At 44.8% G+C, this 18,247-nt stretch overlaps 1 protein-coding gene across 5 annotated transcripts in view; it reads left to right on the top strand.

Moving 5' to 3' along the window:
- Positions 1-18,247, top strand: part of SWT1 (SWT1 RNA endoribonuclease homolog) — a 976,200-nt gene that overhangs the window by 14,435 nt on the left and 943,518 nt on the right. For 3 of the 5 annotated variants that reach the window (XM_085601689.1, XM_085601693.1, XM_085601690.1), the window contains exon 2: positions 15,560-15,814. The exons of the other annotated variants lie outside the window; for them this stretch is intronic. The gene's annotated coding sequence lies outside the window, so the exon portion shown is untranslated. The remainder of the gene's footprint in view (positions 1-15,559; positions 15,815-18,247) is intronic. 5 annotated transcript variants of the gene reach the window in all.

Below are 18,247 nucleotides of genomic sequence, written 5' to 3'. Positions count from 1 at the left end.
CATAAATAAAAAGAAAGAAAGACCGACCATTTAAATACACTTTTTCAACAGTCTACGTATGCAATGATACAGGCTGGATTGTGGTCTGTTCTATGTGCTTGTCGACGGCGTTTCGACCCTCCTGTGAATGTGGGGTCTCTTCAGGACTAACGATGTAGGGACATCTATAATAAATTAATAAAGGTAAGAATGAGGCCCATATACCGGCACAGATGCGAGAAACTATAATGAAAGGCTATAATGAAGGATGGTTACCTGGATGTGGAAAAGGGCGCAGCCTGAGTGAAGTGCCTTCGTGGAAAGTGAAACAAATAACTCACGTGAGGACCCAGCCGGGTTCTACAATGGTAATTTCAAAGAAATAAAAGATAATGTTTGATTGTTAGCACTGCAAGAATGGTGGCTACAATGGTAGTTTCAAAGAAATGAAGGTAAGTACTGCGACATTAGTTAGCTGTAAACAGTGGTAACCATGGCAGAAAGTGAAAACCTGAGGTTACCTCACGGAATGGGCGGCCGGCTCTTTAAAGTGGAAAAGGGCTGAAAGGCTCCTCAGATGTATCGCTACAGCCGTAGCAGTTGGATTTTCCTTGTCGATCTCAGCGTACAGGGGTGCAGATTAGGATGGTACCACAGTGAATGGCTATGGGAATAATAATAGCGGGTCGATATAAGCTGAATTAAAGGAGGGTGAGGTAGTGAAAGGGCAAATTAAACTATGACTCTCTGTTCAATATTAGAACCCTGCTTCATCTTGCATTTCTACAACAACAATATCTATTGATGGTACATCATTCTCGTTACAATCTGCAAAACTTTGGAACTCCTCTAGGCAGAAAAGAAATATTCAGGATCATCTCAAATTCAGGAAGAAAGTAAAAATCTGGTTATTCCTGAGATGACAACCCATAACCTTCGGCATCCAGCAGAACAATCTTTGTGGTCAGAGCAGAGTACTCTGCCCAAGAGTGGCCAAAGTTGTTGAAATGCCACAACAGGACCCTACACATTGAAACTCGTCTCAGTGCAGGCTGGACACCTTTCTCCTTCGATTTGTCATGTGATTTTCTGTGACTGTTGCATACAAGAGCCAGCTGTAATCACTATAGGCCAAATGGTAATATACCCTCCTTATAAAGTATCCTGGACATGACTAGCTATTACTGTAGCAGCCTGGAAGGTACTACAGAACATGTTTATATTACCAGAAAACGACTCAGTCCAGCGAAACACAATAACTTAATAAAGAACACAACTAGCTAAGAGATGTGATCTGCCACATACTCCTGGGCATCTTAGAGGACTCGGATATAATACGTTCATACTAAGTTGTGAAGATATAAGTCAAATGTAGCTGGCATCTTGAAGTACTCTAACATAGTCTTTCCAGACCCCACCCCATCTTCTCACTGGTCCTGACATCCACCACTAGTATGTGATATCAGAAGAAAGTAAGATGCTGTGCTTGTAGTTGTGTACATAAAAAGGTTCAATTATGATTGAAGAACGTTTGATTATAAAGTGAATTTCTAATCCTCTGAGCGTGCTATTCCCCCTAGGATAAGCCATAGTCCTCCCCAGAGCAAGTTTTATTTTGTGGGGGAGGGTTTATGGAAGGGAGAATCAGGCTTTCCGTTCAGATGCAAATTTATAATGTAGTTGAAGTCTACTTGGATAGAGGAGTTGGCCTGACCGCTAGAGCGGTCGACCTCGAATCTGGGGAACTGGGTTCGAGTCTCGGCAATAACGCTGAGCATCCTATGATTCTGGGCAAATCACTTAATCTCCCTATGCCTAACAAAAATAAATGTGTCCTCATGTAAAGCAATTGGCGCTATGGAAAGCGCTCTGATACCCGATCCAGGTCAAGTTCGCGCTATATAAAACTCTGTAAGAAAAAAAAAGTGTATGTTGCTTAGCAAACATTCTAGGATAATTTCTGTGATTGCTTTCAAGAAGTTGTTTTTGTTTCTGTGCATGGTAGTTAATAAAGTGTACTTCTGGATGTTGTAATTCATCAAGTCTTATTCCACAGTACCCTCTTTATTTCCTTTATGTAATATCAAAGATGTTTTGAGGTCTTTGTTGCCAGAAACGCCGTGCCATTCATTTATTTATCCTAAAATGGATACCAACGTTGTAGGTCTAGCCCAAAACAGTGCATGTGCTCTGTTGTTAACTTTAAAGGGGGCTTAGAGCCCGCTAATTACTTACAATTAGTTGGGTTTATAGCTGCTCTCATTTCCTTGCTTCTCTTTGGTCTGCAAATCTGGTTTACCATTCTTTTTGCACGTTTGTTTATTCAATGGAGCATGGACTAAGTACGATTTCTTTATAGGTTTCCTTCCACTGGTTTCGCTTGGATTGGTAATTTTTTCTCTCTCTCCTGCTGTGTTACTTGTTGCCAATTCACCAAGACTTGTGCAAATACCACCTACATCCTAGTGTAAGGCTATTTTGTGAATACTGTTCCTCCAAACACATGAAATGCTCCCATGGGAAAAGAAAAGCAGATGTCCAAATGCAGATTACATCATTTTTTTTCATAGACGTTCAGCGCCATCGCTGAAAAATTAAGGTTTTTTCATTTGAGCAATTGATCACCTTAAATGCCTGCCTGTACAAACAACAACACTTTATTTTCACTTAAGAGAACCAAGTGGGGTCTATTTGCTGAATTAAACATAGTTGTATTTTAGCACCCACACACCGCCTCATTTTTTGAAATGTATTCATTTATTCTGTCTGTCAAACGCAACATTCAGGTGTGTATTTAAAAAATGTGAGGCTAAGCGAGACAGAGCTTTAAAGGGCCTGGAGGTGGGGATTTTGTTGTAAGTTTGTCACTCGGTTTAGCTCCCACCTACCTCCTAAAGCTCTCTTGCAGTTTATTGAAATAAAAACAACAAGCAGCGGCAAGGCCAATAGGTCTCACCTGTGCAAGATCTATAGGCTATGTCAATGTTTGTTTAGCCATATTGCACAGCAGCATTTTTGCTGTGCAGCGAGGCGGAAGGTGAAGAAAAAATCTCTATGAAGAGTCCAGCAATGATTGTGTCATAGCACTTTTCTTTTTTACTTTCACCCTTGCTGCACAGCAGCCACTCAGCTGTAGGACATGGCTAAACAACATTGACAAAGCCAATAGTTCTCACATAATTGAGGCCAGTTGGCTTTACTAGTGCTTGTTCTATTTATATTAGCTTAGCAGATATTCCTTCTTTTGTTGATGTTCTTGGAGAAACATTACATCACCCTTGATTTCTTAATGTCCGTCAATATGTTATGCCCAATGTTCCCTCTAATTATTCCCTCTATATTTGCTAATGAAAGGTTTTTGCGCTGCAGCCGAGTGCACTGCGCGAGCTCTCGCAATCAGTTGTGGTCACCCAAGATAGGTTTCTCCATGTGATTGTACATCTTCAGGCATTGTACTTGACAACCATCGGCAGGTTTTAGTGGAAAATACATCTTCACCATGGTCAAAATATGGAACTACTGTTGACATAAAACATGTTAGATCATAGTTGACATTACAGAGGAGATACACTTTAATACCACCGCCTATTTTAGCTTTTCTGACCTACAATCTTCATCTTCTATAGCTTGCCACATCATTCTATCTCTCTATATTGTATTCTTCTTACTGCCGTTATGCCTTACTGTAGGAAGCTGGCCCTTTACATAGTGGACTAAAATGAGGTATACTGCGTAAAGAGTCCAGGCAAATCCTACTTTATTACCAGAGGTACAAATTTTACCCAAATGCTCTTTTTTGTGGTAGTGTGAACGAGCTGTTGGGCGTATCAGAGGATAGTGCTAAGCATTTGTTGACACACACAGAAGCAATAAATGAGGCAAACGCAAGAATAAATACGAGACCAATTTAGAAAAATAAGTCTTACTTTTATATAAGTTTTGATACCAAGAACTTCGTTTTCAAGTAAGTACTTCTTAAAATATTGATTTGGGTAGGTAAGTAAAATATGCACTTAAATGCAACTTTACGCACAATGCTTTCCTATGGGAGGAAAGGCATGTATACCATACAGTTATTTTCTTTTCGGTTTGGGGGATGTCCTTTGGGACTTATGGTCTTGGGGGGCCAATGTCCAAAGAACCACCAACAGTTACTCGTTACCTGCCCTGGAGCGTTCGGGTGCAGAGGTGCTGGTCAAGTTGGTAGCTGTAGTTGCTATGCCGGGGGAAGGAAGGGGGGCCACCTAAAAACAGGTTGTAGAGGGTGACTTGGGGACAAGTCCAGGAGCTCTTAACGGGAGTCTCGGATCATAAGGGTCCTGGGGACAAGGGGGCACAACTGGTTCGTCGGTACCCGAGCAGGGGTGTTCGGGTGCAGAGTAGAAAGGTCGGCTGGGTTCTGTGTGTCCTGGAGCCTTGCAGTCAGTCTTGCTGGTTGAGGCAACTCTGGAAGTGGGTCTCTGCGGTGCTGATGTCCCTCAATGGCTGCTTTTTCTCGCAGTTGCTGGAGTCTCACGGTCTCTGTTTACTGCAAGAGGTTCGGTACCCAGAGTATTGGTCGTTTGTGGCTCTGGTTGGTCCTGGTGTCCTCTCACTTGGTGGGGTGACAGATCTGACCTTCAGGAGCACAGGTCTCTCTTCTTGGGGGGTGGGGGGGATGCTGCATCGGGCTGGCTGGGGAGCAGCAGCTCTGTATTCTGGACTTTGCATTTTGATGCCTGTAGATCTCAGGGGAGTAGCTCCTCTACTCCAAGGGAGATTTGCTGGTAATTTATGAAGTCTTGGCATTTCCCCTGTCTAGGGAAGCCTTGTTTCTCATATCAAAGGCGGCAGAGGCCTTTGAAGCCTCCTGCCTTGATATGCTGATTACTTAGCCATCCTGCTTGGAGAAGGTGACAATACCTTCATTCGGAGCCGGCCTTGTTTCTGCCCTCCGAGAGTGCAGGCTGTCCCCTACAGGGGGCCAGAAACCTGTCTGTGGTGGCAGCTGGTCTACACCAGGAAGCCAGCACTCTAGTAGTTGATAGGTCTTCAGGGGGTATACCTCTAAGGTGCCCTCTGGGTGCATGTATTATGTATTGATAAATCCATTCCTGGAATTGGTGTGGGCTTATGAATATGAGATGTTTGACACCACACATCTCTGGTTTCAGTGAAGCCATCATGTAGCTGGGGAACTCGTATTTACCAGTGTCCAGCACATGTACTCAAAATCGCTTCCTTGTTCATTTGTAATATCTAGGAAACGATTTAGACATCACAGGGGCACATCTGCTCATGCAGATATGTCCACACATATTATAGTGCACCCTGCCTTAGGGCTGTAAGTCCTTCTGTAGAGGTGACGTACCTATACTGCATGCAGTGTCTGCAGGCATGGTGCACCTGGCGTGTTACATGTCTTAACTTTTCTCTGCACCAGGATACACAGCCTGCATAGGCAGTTTGCATTTGTTTGCTGAGGGGTCTCTAAGGGTGGTACAATACATGCTGCAGCCTTTAGGGACCCTCTGTAGAACCTCCTGCCCTAGGTACCAGGGGTGCCATTTACTAGGGACTTACAGGGGGTTTCTAAAGGTATTGCCAATTGGGGAACAATTGTACAGTTTTGGGGAAAGTGATCTGGCACTGGGGACCTGGTTATCAGGAACCCAGTGCACTTCTCTTAAAATCACATAAGATAGGCCAAATCGGGGGTACTTCGATGGGGAGTACCTTCGCCCCTAGTGTGGCCGGGCTTTATGTCTTTGACTTTGAGAAGAAATTCATCCTGAATGACCTGAACCATTTCTCTTCACACATCACGTTCTGGAAGAGATACATCGACGTCCTTGTCATTTGGCAAGGAACGAACAATGTTCTTACTGACTTCATTTCCTGGATAAACACCTGTGATCCAAACTTTAGGTTTACCCACACAAGGGACCATAACAACATTGTGTTCCTCGATGTCGTGATCACAACAGAGAATGGATGCCTAGAAACCAAGACCCACCACAAACCTACTGCAAAGAACAACCTACTCAGATTCAAAAGCTTCCATCCGAGGCCATTGAGGGAGAATTTGCCCTATGGCCAATACCTTAGGTTGCGCCGCAATTGCAGCGAAACCACGGACTACCGCTCCCAAGCAGTGGACCTCACTAGGAAACTAACAGACAGAGGGTACCCGGAAAGAATACTGAACAAATGCCAGAAAAGAGCCCGTAACCAACCGAGAGAGGCCCTGTTAGAAGACAAGAGAACCACAGAGGAGGAAATACCACTCACGTGTGTCACTACCTACAGCACGGCCTCTAACCAAGTGACACGTTCCATCAATAAGCACTGGGGCATCCTCAAGACGGGGAACCTGCACTGGGATAAACCTTTATTTTTTTTCAAGAAAGCGAGCAGTCTGAGGGATTCTCTAGTGAGCACACGCCCAAAGAAAAAAGATCATGATAATTCACCAACTGTTTTTAACGCATGGGGCCTACCCAACATCGTGGGCCATTTCCCGTGCGGGAACTGTAGCGTGTGCCACCTCACCAGCACGACAAAAACACTTACACTCGAACCTGGGAAAGTGTGGACTCAACGGGCACACGCGAATTTCAATAGCACCAATGTAGTGTATTTGATAACATGCCCTTGAGGCCTCCAATATGTAGGCATGACAAGCAGAAAAATAAAACAGAGGGTTTGCGAACACAATAAGGTGTAAAAAAGTAACAACATGACTAACAGAACACTTCCTTCATGTGAACCACACAACCAGTGATATGAGGTGGACAATAATTGAGCAAATTAAAACTGGAGACAAGATCCAACAACGCCTGTTTGAAAAAGAACAGCGTTGGCTATACAGATTGTCCACACACACAAACGGGTTAAATGAGATTATCCCGTGGAACTCTGTACTTCACAGATAACATCCAGCCCATTCCAATGACCACCAGAACCTCCTTTGCATCGGTTCAGGGTCACTGACATCAGGTAATTATTAAGTGGATTAACTTAGCGTTATTTTAATTTTTACCACCACGCTACCCACTACATGCTCAGGATATCCACTGGTACATGACACGTACCTATGGCCCTGTAGTGGGACCACATTTTCTGAATACTAATGTCATTCTATGTCTTTCAGACACACAACACCAAACTGCTAATCTCTGGTTCACTTTAGACAAATACCTCTGGTTTGTCTGTCTTTGCTTGCTGAATGGAGAACCAACCCAACACCCCCCCTTTCTTTCTGCATGTATCATTACTAGTCCATCACCTGTGATCACTGCGGACCTCACTGTTTGCACCCTGATGTCGAGCGAGATCTTAGGATGGATATGAACATGGCAAGGAATTACCAGCCCGCACACGAATCCCGGTGCACGCTTTACTTAGCATGCGTGCTGATAGATTCCATGCCTTGTAGTAATATCTACTTCTAAATGCCCCTTGTCATATCTTTTGACTCACCACACAGACATTTGCTGTATTATTTTTATGTTGATTCCGATTCCAACGCCCAGACACGCCCCATAGTGACGTAGTCACGTAGACATGACCACGTGGTCACGCTACACGTGACACACCCGGAAGGACGCAGCGACCGGTATGTGTTATAACGCTGAGGATATGCACACTCTGTGTTCCTCGGGTCGCCGCAAAGGGTTCTGAAATTAGGCGGACAAGCAGGCGGCATGGTTTGACGGAGTAAGTATACCATGTACCATGTGGGTGGGCTCCGCTACTCCAAGGAACAACAACAAGGTATTTGCCGAACTCACGCCGGCTCCTCACATCTCGTTTTTCTCCCCAGAGTGTGACTAGAGCCAGTGCCCTAAGCCCGGCTTCCATGCAGCACAACCGAATCGAGTCTCTAGTAAGCCCTAACTTTCCTCCGCCCCATTTTGCAGCCTTTTAAGCGCACTAACAAGCATGCTTGCTTTTTTAATATAACTTTTTTTTCCTACAAAACGCTCATTCCTCGAATCGAGCGTTAAGACATCCATTGCTAATAACGCAGTGTGGTGGATTTACTGAAATGGGTTGACTACCAACCCCGAGTGGATGTATGACTGGCAATTACCATTCACTTATTTTCTCACTGTTGTAAGATACGTTGTGCATGAAATGCCGGAGTCACTGTGCGCTCCACAGTCATGATTATGACTCAAACTATGAGCCATACGGAAGGTACACTATTATTATCGAAAGGTCAAGACATTCGCAATTGATTTGAATTACGTGTGATTGTTTATTTCTCTTTCAGGTTTTTCCTTTCAGCAATTGATGAGAGGTTTCCATACTGTGAGTACACGGTGTGGTTTCACAAGTGACCAAGGGTTGGGTACACCTTAGCGTGTGTATACCGCCTGGGTCACATAGCTAGGTCCTGAAGAAAATCTGGTAATATCGCCGAGAGGTTGAAACATGTAGACCACTATCACACTTTACCATCACAAAGATACCAGAGGTCAATTTAACCAAACACTGTATCTTAAACTGCTTTTTAATATTGTTCTGTTGCTCCATATTAAAGTATTCTATGGAGTTAAATTAGGAACATTTTTAATTCACTTGTTTTCACTCACCTGCACCACTGTTGCGATCAAAACCTGCTCCACTGTAATCAGGTGTTGCAGCACACCCGGATAGCATTCGGCTATTCGGGTGGGATCCCAATGATGAAGCATGTCACCAACTAGGTTGGTGAGTACGGGGTCTTCTTAAAAAGGAGAAACTTTTCTCTTTTTGTGTATCTTCCCTCAAACCACGTGGACAGTTTTCTGTCCTCAGGGTTTACTCTTTCTTTTGTTTGTTACATATATGATATAGGGGACCGGGAGTATTCCCTTCTATACCCTTCCTCTCTTATTTGTTAAATCATTAAGTTGGGGTGACCATGTCAAAAAGGGGCACTTTCCCAAACTTGGCCCATCTCCACTCACCCACACATCCCTTATTGATCTTACTCTTAATCACCCATTCATCACTTTGCTCTTATTTTTCTATTTTCACCTCTAGCTCCTCCAAATATATACCTCACCTGATCAATTCTGCCTCTTGCGTTGCCTTCTAATTTTATCATATTTGCACTGCAACACCTTCTGCTTTCTTTCCTTACATCCCCATGCCTCCTTTCACTCACCTTCCTCCATCAATCCCTCTCCTCTCACATCTTACCTTGTACTATCTGTACCACCACTCTCTGCTGTCTCTGCCTTCATAATCATCTTTCTGCCCATTCCCTGCTATCCCATGCCCCCTCTGCCTCCTCTCTCTTTACAGATGTTTCACTTTTCTGCTCATCACTTTTTTTACACACACTGTTGCCTTCTCTGATGTTTCTGCTATCCTTTCTTTCTTCTTTACACATTTCTCACTATCCTTCTTTCCCTTCCTGCCCCCTCTCATCTTTTATACAGACACATTACCACAATTATAATTTTCTTTCAGTCTCCTACTTTTCTCACACGTGTGATGCGATCACTTAAAACCTCCAACTTCTTCGTCAGTCCACCCTATCTACTGCATGCAGAACAAGCATTTAAAATGCAATAGGCCTTGCCTTTTATTAAGTTAACACCATTTGCTTTGCTATATAATACCATTAGCAAAGCAAATGGCTTTAACTTAATGTAATGCGAGACCTATTGCATTTTCAATGCTTGTTTTTAAGGGGGCCTGGCAACGGGTCTCTATTGGGCTCTGTTTTGTGTCCTGGCACAGGCGGTCCGTTTTTTTCCAGGACTGCAGTGACAGCAGCCACATCGATGAGCGTTGTAGACGAAGGCAAATCCTTTAAAGAGAGTCATTTTCTCTTTTTGAAACTCGGGAGCAGCAACATTGTCCTGGTGTCACCAGGGCTTTAAGTGGAAGTTTTTTATTAAATATTATATACAAGCCATAGTTGCTGCTTATTTATCTTATGCAGCTAGCAATCATTGACAAAGCCAATAGTCCTGACTTGTATGTATGATGTGACTTGTTGTATATCATTACGCAATGACAGGAACAGTGAAATACAAGTCGGGCGGCACACTGTGCTAAACACAGATTTTTAGCTTACGTGTTTTAAGCAACACCCTAATTACATTGACCACGCCCCTTTGAGAGACCCCCAGTTTTTTCATCCCATTTAAAGCCCTGAAAGTATTTCTAAAGTATGTCTCAACACTTGACTTTTCTACACGCTGCTGAAGACAAGACAGCAGAGTGGACATGCCCCGCTAAACCGTAGAAGAATACTCCGGGCTGCCTCCCTAAGCGTTCATTCTTGCTTTTATAGAGTTAACCTTCATGGCTTCATTTGTTTACCATTACCTCAGAGCTGAGGAACTATTTGGTTTGCGCCTGGGTTGTTTAAGAAACATAATCCTGTCTGTGTCTTTGGGATACGTAATTCGCAATATAAATAATGCGCGTCATCAATAGGCGTAGAGCTTTGTACTGCCAGCGGCCCGTCCCTCCCATTGTGTGCTAGTTTAGTTCCTAACAAAATGCACAAGCAGTGAAGCGGTACATGTAAACACTTCAGGCTTCTCGGAGCTGAGGGAGGAGAGGGGCTATCTGACGGACCGCGCGCCTTCGACTCCCACCTCCCGGGCAGTCTGCATTTCAGGGCAAAGGAGGGCAGAGGACTGGTGCCAGGATCCGAGGGAGAGGAGGCTCTCCCAGACCTGACAAGCCGAGCATGGCCTCCTCACAGGGCATCCCCGGCCGCCTTTACCACACAGAACATTCCAGAATCCTACGGTGCCCTCGCGCCTGACGGGGGAGGGACCCCAGCAGGTTGGACGGTGCTTTCCATCAAATGTGCGACGGGGTACTCGGGTAAAGCGGCTCTTCAGGCTAGTATGTTGAATCCACGTTATTAATAAATAATACAAAAAGCACCACACTGAGAAATGTATGCAATATTTATATAATGGAGAAAGAGATCATTGCGCCAACCGTTTCCAAGCGCGTTAAGAGTTATTGCCGCAAAAACACAGGAAACTGATATTTTGCGGGCGCCTAACCTTTGAGCTACATTCATGAAACATGGAACAAGGTTCATTATGAAGGTACATATCACAATTGTCAATGAAGTGTACATATCACGTTACAATGAAGGAAAACTATGAATAACAAGTGCTTGCAATTACGTTTTTTTTCTCTTTCTCTTTTAGAGCCGTCCCAGTTGGACTGGCTCGCCTGACTGGTTTCTTATCTTTATGGGGCCATGTGTTTGGCCCCATAAAGATCCAAAAAACTTTTACGCCAGCAGTAAGTCGGGGCAGCCAGTCCAACTGGGACGGCTCTAAAAGAGAAAAGTGTACGTCACTGGAAGCTCTTTTCCAATGGCTGGCCACCGTTTAGCATAAACGGTGACGCCAGCCAATGGAAAAGAGGGGCAGGGCTTAAAGCCCACTAGAGAAATCTCTTCAAATCATTAAATCTCGCCAGCGAGACTGCGCATGTCTGCGCAGTCTAACGCCAGGCGAGACCTAAAAAGCGTACAGTGGCAAGATGGATCAAGCCACTCACTTAGCACTGAGTTTGATTGTGTTGCTGAGAATATAAAACAGTGTTTATTGCTGTGCCAAGCAGTTTGCTTCACAAGCGAGGGAAACGCTGTCATCTACTTCCTTCTACTACTCTCTGTCCGTTTTGCTAGTATTGTAGGTGGATGGATGCCTGGTCAGCCCCAGAAATATGCCTCCTGCAATGGAGCACTATTGTGCTGATGCAAACTCTGCCCACTAGGCTGTACCACAGGTTGGGACTTAATTACTTCAAACTGGAAGTGGACAGCCATAGCTCTGATCACACCCTGCCAGCAGTCAAGGTGGAACTGCGGCTATTGGGTGTGTGAGCACCACTGTTGTTTTGCATTTTACGCGATACTGGGACAGCAAAGTATGCCTAACTACATGAACAGGCAACTACGTTTTTAATTCACTGACCATAGTGTGTTCCCTATCCCAGTACATGATCATCTGAGTTTGCTGGGTGGTGAACCAGCTCAGCTGACAATCTCATTCATCAGTATTTTAGTTTTCAGGTTCTGAAAGGAGCAAGTCATTTCTATTTTGACCGATTTGCTACCCACTGAAAAATTATATTTGCTATACTAACACTATTCTGATGTCACTTACTAGAAATGATGATAGACACCTTGTCTCGAAATGCATTATGCACATATAGTAGGCAGATGAACCTGACTTGCCTTTAGATTTACCAAGGGTGTTGTGTTTCGGGCAGAGAGGGGTCGTAAATTATTCTAAGTTGATTTTAGAAACTATTACTCATAGCACATGATACTCCATGCAGTGAAATAAAGTAATTTACTAATGTGAAATTCTCCCACATTAAAAAAACACGTTTTTGAATGTTGAAAATTATTTGTTCTTTGTTTACATGAAGTTTGGGGCACAGTTTGCATGCCAAATATTTCGCTGGCTGAGTACGTAATCAGGTGCTTACAGCCAAGTCTGTCCCATGGCTCGACTCACCCTAATAATTTGCCGGCTTGCCCACCTCTAGAACAGAGAAACAGAATTGCACTCAAGTGAGTTTGAGAGAGGCTGGTGCTCGCAAAGATGATGATGAGTTGTGCCACTGGTATTGTTGAAGCTGGCAAACTTCCTGCAAACATAGTTTATAAATCTTAATTTTCCAGCTTAATCACTATTGCAAAACACAAACACTCAATGTTGGATGCTCTCCCTCCCTCTTCTCCTGTCAGTCCACACCTCAAATGTAGATAAGCAACCATCCCTGGCTCGTGTTGCTGTTTTTTACAAATATTTTTTTATCATTAACAGTCAGGAAGAGCATGGCACCAAAAGAGTAAGAGGCGCCCATGATGTTTTTTTTTTTTAATAAGGAGCAGTATTGAGAAACCTCAGTCGCTATGGGAGCAGCGTGTGCTCTGCGGCACAGACGAGAAGGAAGGGTGTACGCACATTTTATGGGGAACATAGGTTATGTCTCTTGATTGAGTGGCATACTGATTTACCATTTGGTAGATTACTTTAGTGCACATTAAGAAGTATTAAGAAATCGGTCTCACCTTCTGCCTCTCTTAGGTCACCACTGCTGAATTCCCTAACCAGGGTTTATGAACAGCTAAGAATGCAATAGATACTTCAAGGGCTTTATAGCATTTCCTAGTAGACTTTCTAGTACTGAAGTAACTCCTTGTTGTTGCAGAGGAATATAGAACTAAGGCGGCCAACATGACTGTGGTTGTAACAGTTGTCGATATGTGGGGGGTGGAGTTGGGGAACCGTGAGCAGAGAACCAGAGGGCAGGAATAACCTGAGGATTGAGTCTGGGGGCGGAGTCAGAGGTGTGACTAGAAAGAGCAAAACATCCCAATTTTTAGTATTAGTTTGCCATTTCACCGACCAGTTACAGCTTATGTTATTTAATTTAGCAAATGATTACATGTTTATTTAAGGTTTAATATGAGTTATTGACATTAAAATACATTCACAAAGTGGAATATGTTTCCAATAACAGAATGTTCCAAATACGCTTAAAGTGGAATCACAAGCCATTTGTCTCCGAGCTATGCAGTTTCTCTCATCAGAACTTCTCCATTTTTCCACACGAGCAGTTCAAACATGAAGATAAAATATCATAGTTTGCAAATGTTTTCCACATAATTATGGCTCTGCCATATTAGACACATAATACATCATCTGCTACATAATCTGACAATTTTAACAAAAAATTATTTGTAGCTCAAGCGGATCAAAAGTTACTTGAAAAATTTGACTTGTGTTGCTGCAAAGTGGTGGGCCCTTTGCATAGGTTGACTGGTCACCTTTATCACTGTTTCATTTCTATAATACACTGGTACTAATGAGGCAAAATCTTTACAGAGACTGTTAGTATTTGTAAAAATGTCAAAATAATAAATTATCACAAAATATACCTCATTATACTACAGCCTTTTTTGCTGCATAATTTAGTCAACACTGCAACATAATCTTTTCCTCCCATTGTTGTATAATTTGAATTGAGTCCCATCCAGATGTTTATAGCGGTACACAATTGGGTTATAGCTGAATGCAGTGCGAGATTCTCTCAGTGGGGCAATTTGGTGTTCAGTGGGGGAAAGGATGTGGCACTATGGCCAGAGATGCCGAATTTAGAACTGGGGAACCAGGTTCAGTCTTCAATACCAGTCCACTAGACCACTCTCCTGAGCAAGCACATTCCCATGCAAGACCTTAGATGGCCCCGCTAGCCCTTAGAAGCCCTTATGTCTCAGCACCAGCCGGTGGACCATAACGGTGGCAAGTGTGGGTTAACCTTGAAGACCTGTCCACCACAATACATACTGAAGTTCAACTCCAGTCTTGCGGGTAGGCCTACGAAGCAGCACATCCTAGAGCAACAGTGACCCTGTCACTAAGGTCACAGGACTCTTGCGGCCAGTCTGCCTCACTTATTGGTACCTCCATTGGCCTTGTTTCAGCAGGAGTAGTGCAACTTACCAGGGATCTGCAATGCAGGATTTGCACGCACACAGAACTAAGTTTGCAAACTTCACGGTCTCTCTGATTCATGCACAAGCACTTTTAACATGTGTGGCCTGCTTTGGGGCAACTGGAATTATGCACTAGAGAAGAGTAATATGCTGCCGGAAAAAAAAGTAATAACCGCAATAACCGCCTGGAGAAAGCAAACACTCCTAGCGAATGCAAGATTAAGTAAAGCATGTGCAATGTAAGCAGGAACAACATGGTTACCTTAATGCTTTTACAACTCATTATTCAGAAATCAATGAGTGTTTTTGCCAGAAAGGTTAACCGCATCGCTGCTCATGACGGAACCACTCCGTCATGAGCCACGGGCGCCGTGTGCTCATGACGGAGTGGTTCCGTCATGCTGCGGCCGTTGGCGGCCGCTCCGCCCACGCGGCGCTGATTCCCCGCCTGCGAGAGTGGGCGGAGTCGTGACGGAACCACTCCGTCATGAGCACAGCGCGCCCGTGGCTCATGACGGAGTGGTTCCGTCACGAGCATGGCGGCGCCGCGCTGCCCCCAAACCCCCCCAGCGCCGCGGCAAAATTCGTGCCGCGGCGAAGGGGTTAAGGACATGGCTACAGGGTCCTGAAGGGACCCGTTTCAATGTCCATTGCTAATATCCTTACAAAACGCAAGTAGTTTAGTTTAAAAAGACCACATCCCTGAACATAGAGTCGCAGTATACATTTTCTAAACTAAAATAAAGAAAACAGCTGATAAGGATCACATTTAACGTTTTCCACTCCACTCATCAACCAGGTATTGCAGTACCTCCAGGAGTGGTGCCCTTCCCCACCCGTGAAAAACAATGTTGTTCAAAGAAAGATGAGAAAACGAAAGTAGCTCTTTACTGGCAAACTCTGTAAAGTGGTGCTAATGTGTTTGGGTGTGAATAAAACCAATCTGGCCATTTTGCAACCACTCTGTCTTGCTTTATTTAAATATTTTTCATATTTTGAACCTTTCTTTCTCTCCGTCCTGAGGCTGCACTTTGGAATAGAAAGATGTCAGAAAAGGACGACATTTTCAGCAAAAGTGTTTCTTTATTGTTTTCATTCATTTCACAGGGGAACGAATGAAGGAAAGAGAGGCAATCCAGTAAGTCCCAGGATTAGCCGCGGGTTCAACCGCGACTGCAGCCGTGGCGCTGACTGGTGTCTCCTCCAGGCGAGCTGTGTGGCAGGAGTGAGTGCCCCCGGGGAGCTGGGACAGCGGAGAAAACGTTGAGAAGTAAAGAAGCGCTGTGCAGCAGTGGAGAGTGGCGGTACAGTGAACCCAAGCAGTGGCAAATACAGCACGTCCACCTGAACCAGCATTGAGAGGTGAGGCCGGGGGCTTGGAGCAGTGGCAGTCTGATTAGACTGGTGGAAGCGCCGGTGTTTGGATGCTCTGGAAGTGGGGTGAACATAGTTTGCTGTGGTCTCCTGCTTTACCCGCACAGTTTACATGTTATTGCTCTCCTACTTGTGTTTCCGCATCACCTTTGCTGTGAGATTTCTTCAAGTATTCACAAGCCTGTCGGCTGGTCTAACCTGGAGATGTAACCTTCGCAGCGAATAGCATCTGCTCAATGTATGCGGGCCAAAAGGGAGTAGCACAAACCACTTACTTGCTCTATTGTGTGAAAAAGGTCTCTTTATAGAGGATAGGTGCGCATCACAACATTAAAATCCCTGGCCTTAGCCTTAAATAACGAAACCTCGCTATACAATAAGTCACCTGTGGTCTCTCGGCTTCTCGTGGCTCACGGCCACAGGTCACAGGTTCCTGGTCCGAAATTCAACCGGGCTCGATGTCGACGAACTGACCTTGGGGCAGGGAGAGAGCCGAGTGGAGCTTGCTTTGGGCGCTTGGAGGTGCGGGCGTGGGCGAGGCCCTGGGGTCGCGGCTGTCTCCCTGTGGCTGGTGCGGATTGCTTTTCCTGGGGGGGGAGACCGCACGCCATGCTCCCCACTCCTCCCTCAGTTGCTTCATTCTTTTAACTGGTTAACAATCCTGTTCCGGGAGCTCATTGTTGTTGCATTTTAAAACTTGAACTGGTTTAAGTTTGCATTGGAGTCTTTTTATCCCAGTGGATTGAGTAGTTTGTTGGCTGGACTTGGAGTTTCTTTGGAGTTTCTTTGGGGCATTATTGTCGGCGAGGACTGCGAGAACCAGCAGCCCGCAATCACTCTCATTCTCAGCGGTGCCTCTTCCCGCCCGCCCAGTTACGTTTATTTTTTCTGTGCCTCCTGCTTTGCGGAACGCACACGGACCAAGGGCAGGTCCGTTTGAGCTTGGAGAGACCAGACCGGACCAGACCGGGCCAACCCTCTTTCATCTGCTTCCTCGGGACCTAATCTGTAAGTACTTTCTCTATGAGGACTATCTACCTACATTATCATGGCCCTGCGGGAGAGTAGAAGTAAAGCAGTTAATGGAAACTTAACTGGGACTTTGGACAATTTTATTATTAGAGCTAACTCTGTAATAGATCAGGGGATCACGCTGATGGAGCGGCAGGTCTCACAAGATTTAGCCATTGCCAGAAGGTCATCCATGGGGTATATTGCCAATGCACGGACACCTGAACCCCAGGGACAAACTAGCGGTAATGGTGCCCCTGTGATCTCTGAAACCATGTGTATTTCATCGGCTGCCCGAGATCTGGATTATACTACCCCGGGGGAGCAGTCCATGGTTTCGGATTTATTAGTGTCATCATCCCACATGCTACCTACAGTGGTTAGTCCTGCTAAGACTTCTAATACCAGGGAATTACGGCGAGACGCCAAGGGGCGATTCCAAAGCATAAACAAGGGCAGGTTTATGCCAATGGTGGGAAGAAAGGGAATTCGTCCAAAAAATTGTATAATACTGAAGCTGCAGCCAATGTTAGGGAGCAGGTTGTTACTAACCCCCCGTAATCCTTAGCCGCACCGGTAGAACATTTAACATGTACGGGAGCGATATCCCAGTGTGAGGGCAATAGTGTGGGGGTAAGGGCGATGATGGAGGACCCCATTTTGGTTAAAATGGGTGACCTATTTAGACTCCTCCTCCGCCCAGTTGAAGATAGATTGAACAGCAGCTTAATAAGATTGAGCTTGTATCACTGGAAATTGTAGATTCCTTAAAAAAGGAAACTATGCTTAGGGATATCGTACCATCATTATCAAATGGTCTTCGGGGGGGGAATGTTGTTACAGATCCAGAACCTTTACCCTCTTCAGTTCCTACTATAGTTTTACCAGCCCTAGCTGCTCCTTCACCTAAGATACCAGTGGTAGCAGTAACTAAGAACCCAAGGGAGTGTAAACCGGTTCAGCCCAAAGAGGGAGCCGGGACTTCAATAGTTCAGGCCCCTATGGGTGAAACTATCATCGACCTGCCCCCGGAAACGAGCCCATATTTGGTTGTTTTAACAGGGGTCCCTGAATTGAGTAAGTCAGGTCAAGAATCATTTATGGCCTTAAAGAATAAAGTTGCTGACTGGCTAAATAAATTCAGACCACTACCCCCGCACATTTCTAGTAAAATACTTATGGTACGGAGGGTGTCCTGGGTGGGACACTTGGCTAAGGATATTAGGGGTGATTGTGTCCTTGTTAATTTTAGGGACCCTAGGACTGTGGAGCATATTTGTAATTGGAAACATTGTAGTCCAGGAGCTACCATACAATCTCTCCCATTGTCCTATTTTTATCCCCCCAATCATTTTTCAAATTTTGCAGATGAGTGGACCCAAGTACAGCGAAGAGGGAAGGGAATGATCA

The sequence above is a fragment of the Triturus cristatus genome, chromosome 4_2 (genome assembly GCF_964204655.1).
Source record: "Triturus cristatus chromosome 4_2, aTriCri1.1, whole genome shotgun sequence".
In the NCBI taxonomy this organism is placed as follows: domain Eukaryota; kingdom Metazoa; phylum Chordata; class Amphibia; order Caudata; family Salamandridae; genus Triturus; species Triturus cristatus.
This window is presented reverse-complemented; position numbering and strand designations above follow the sequence as displayed.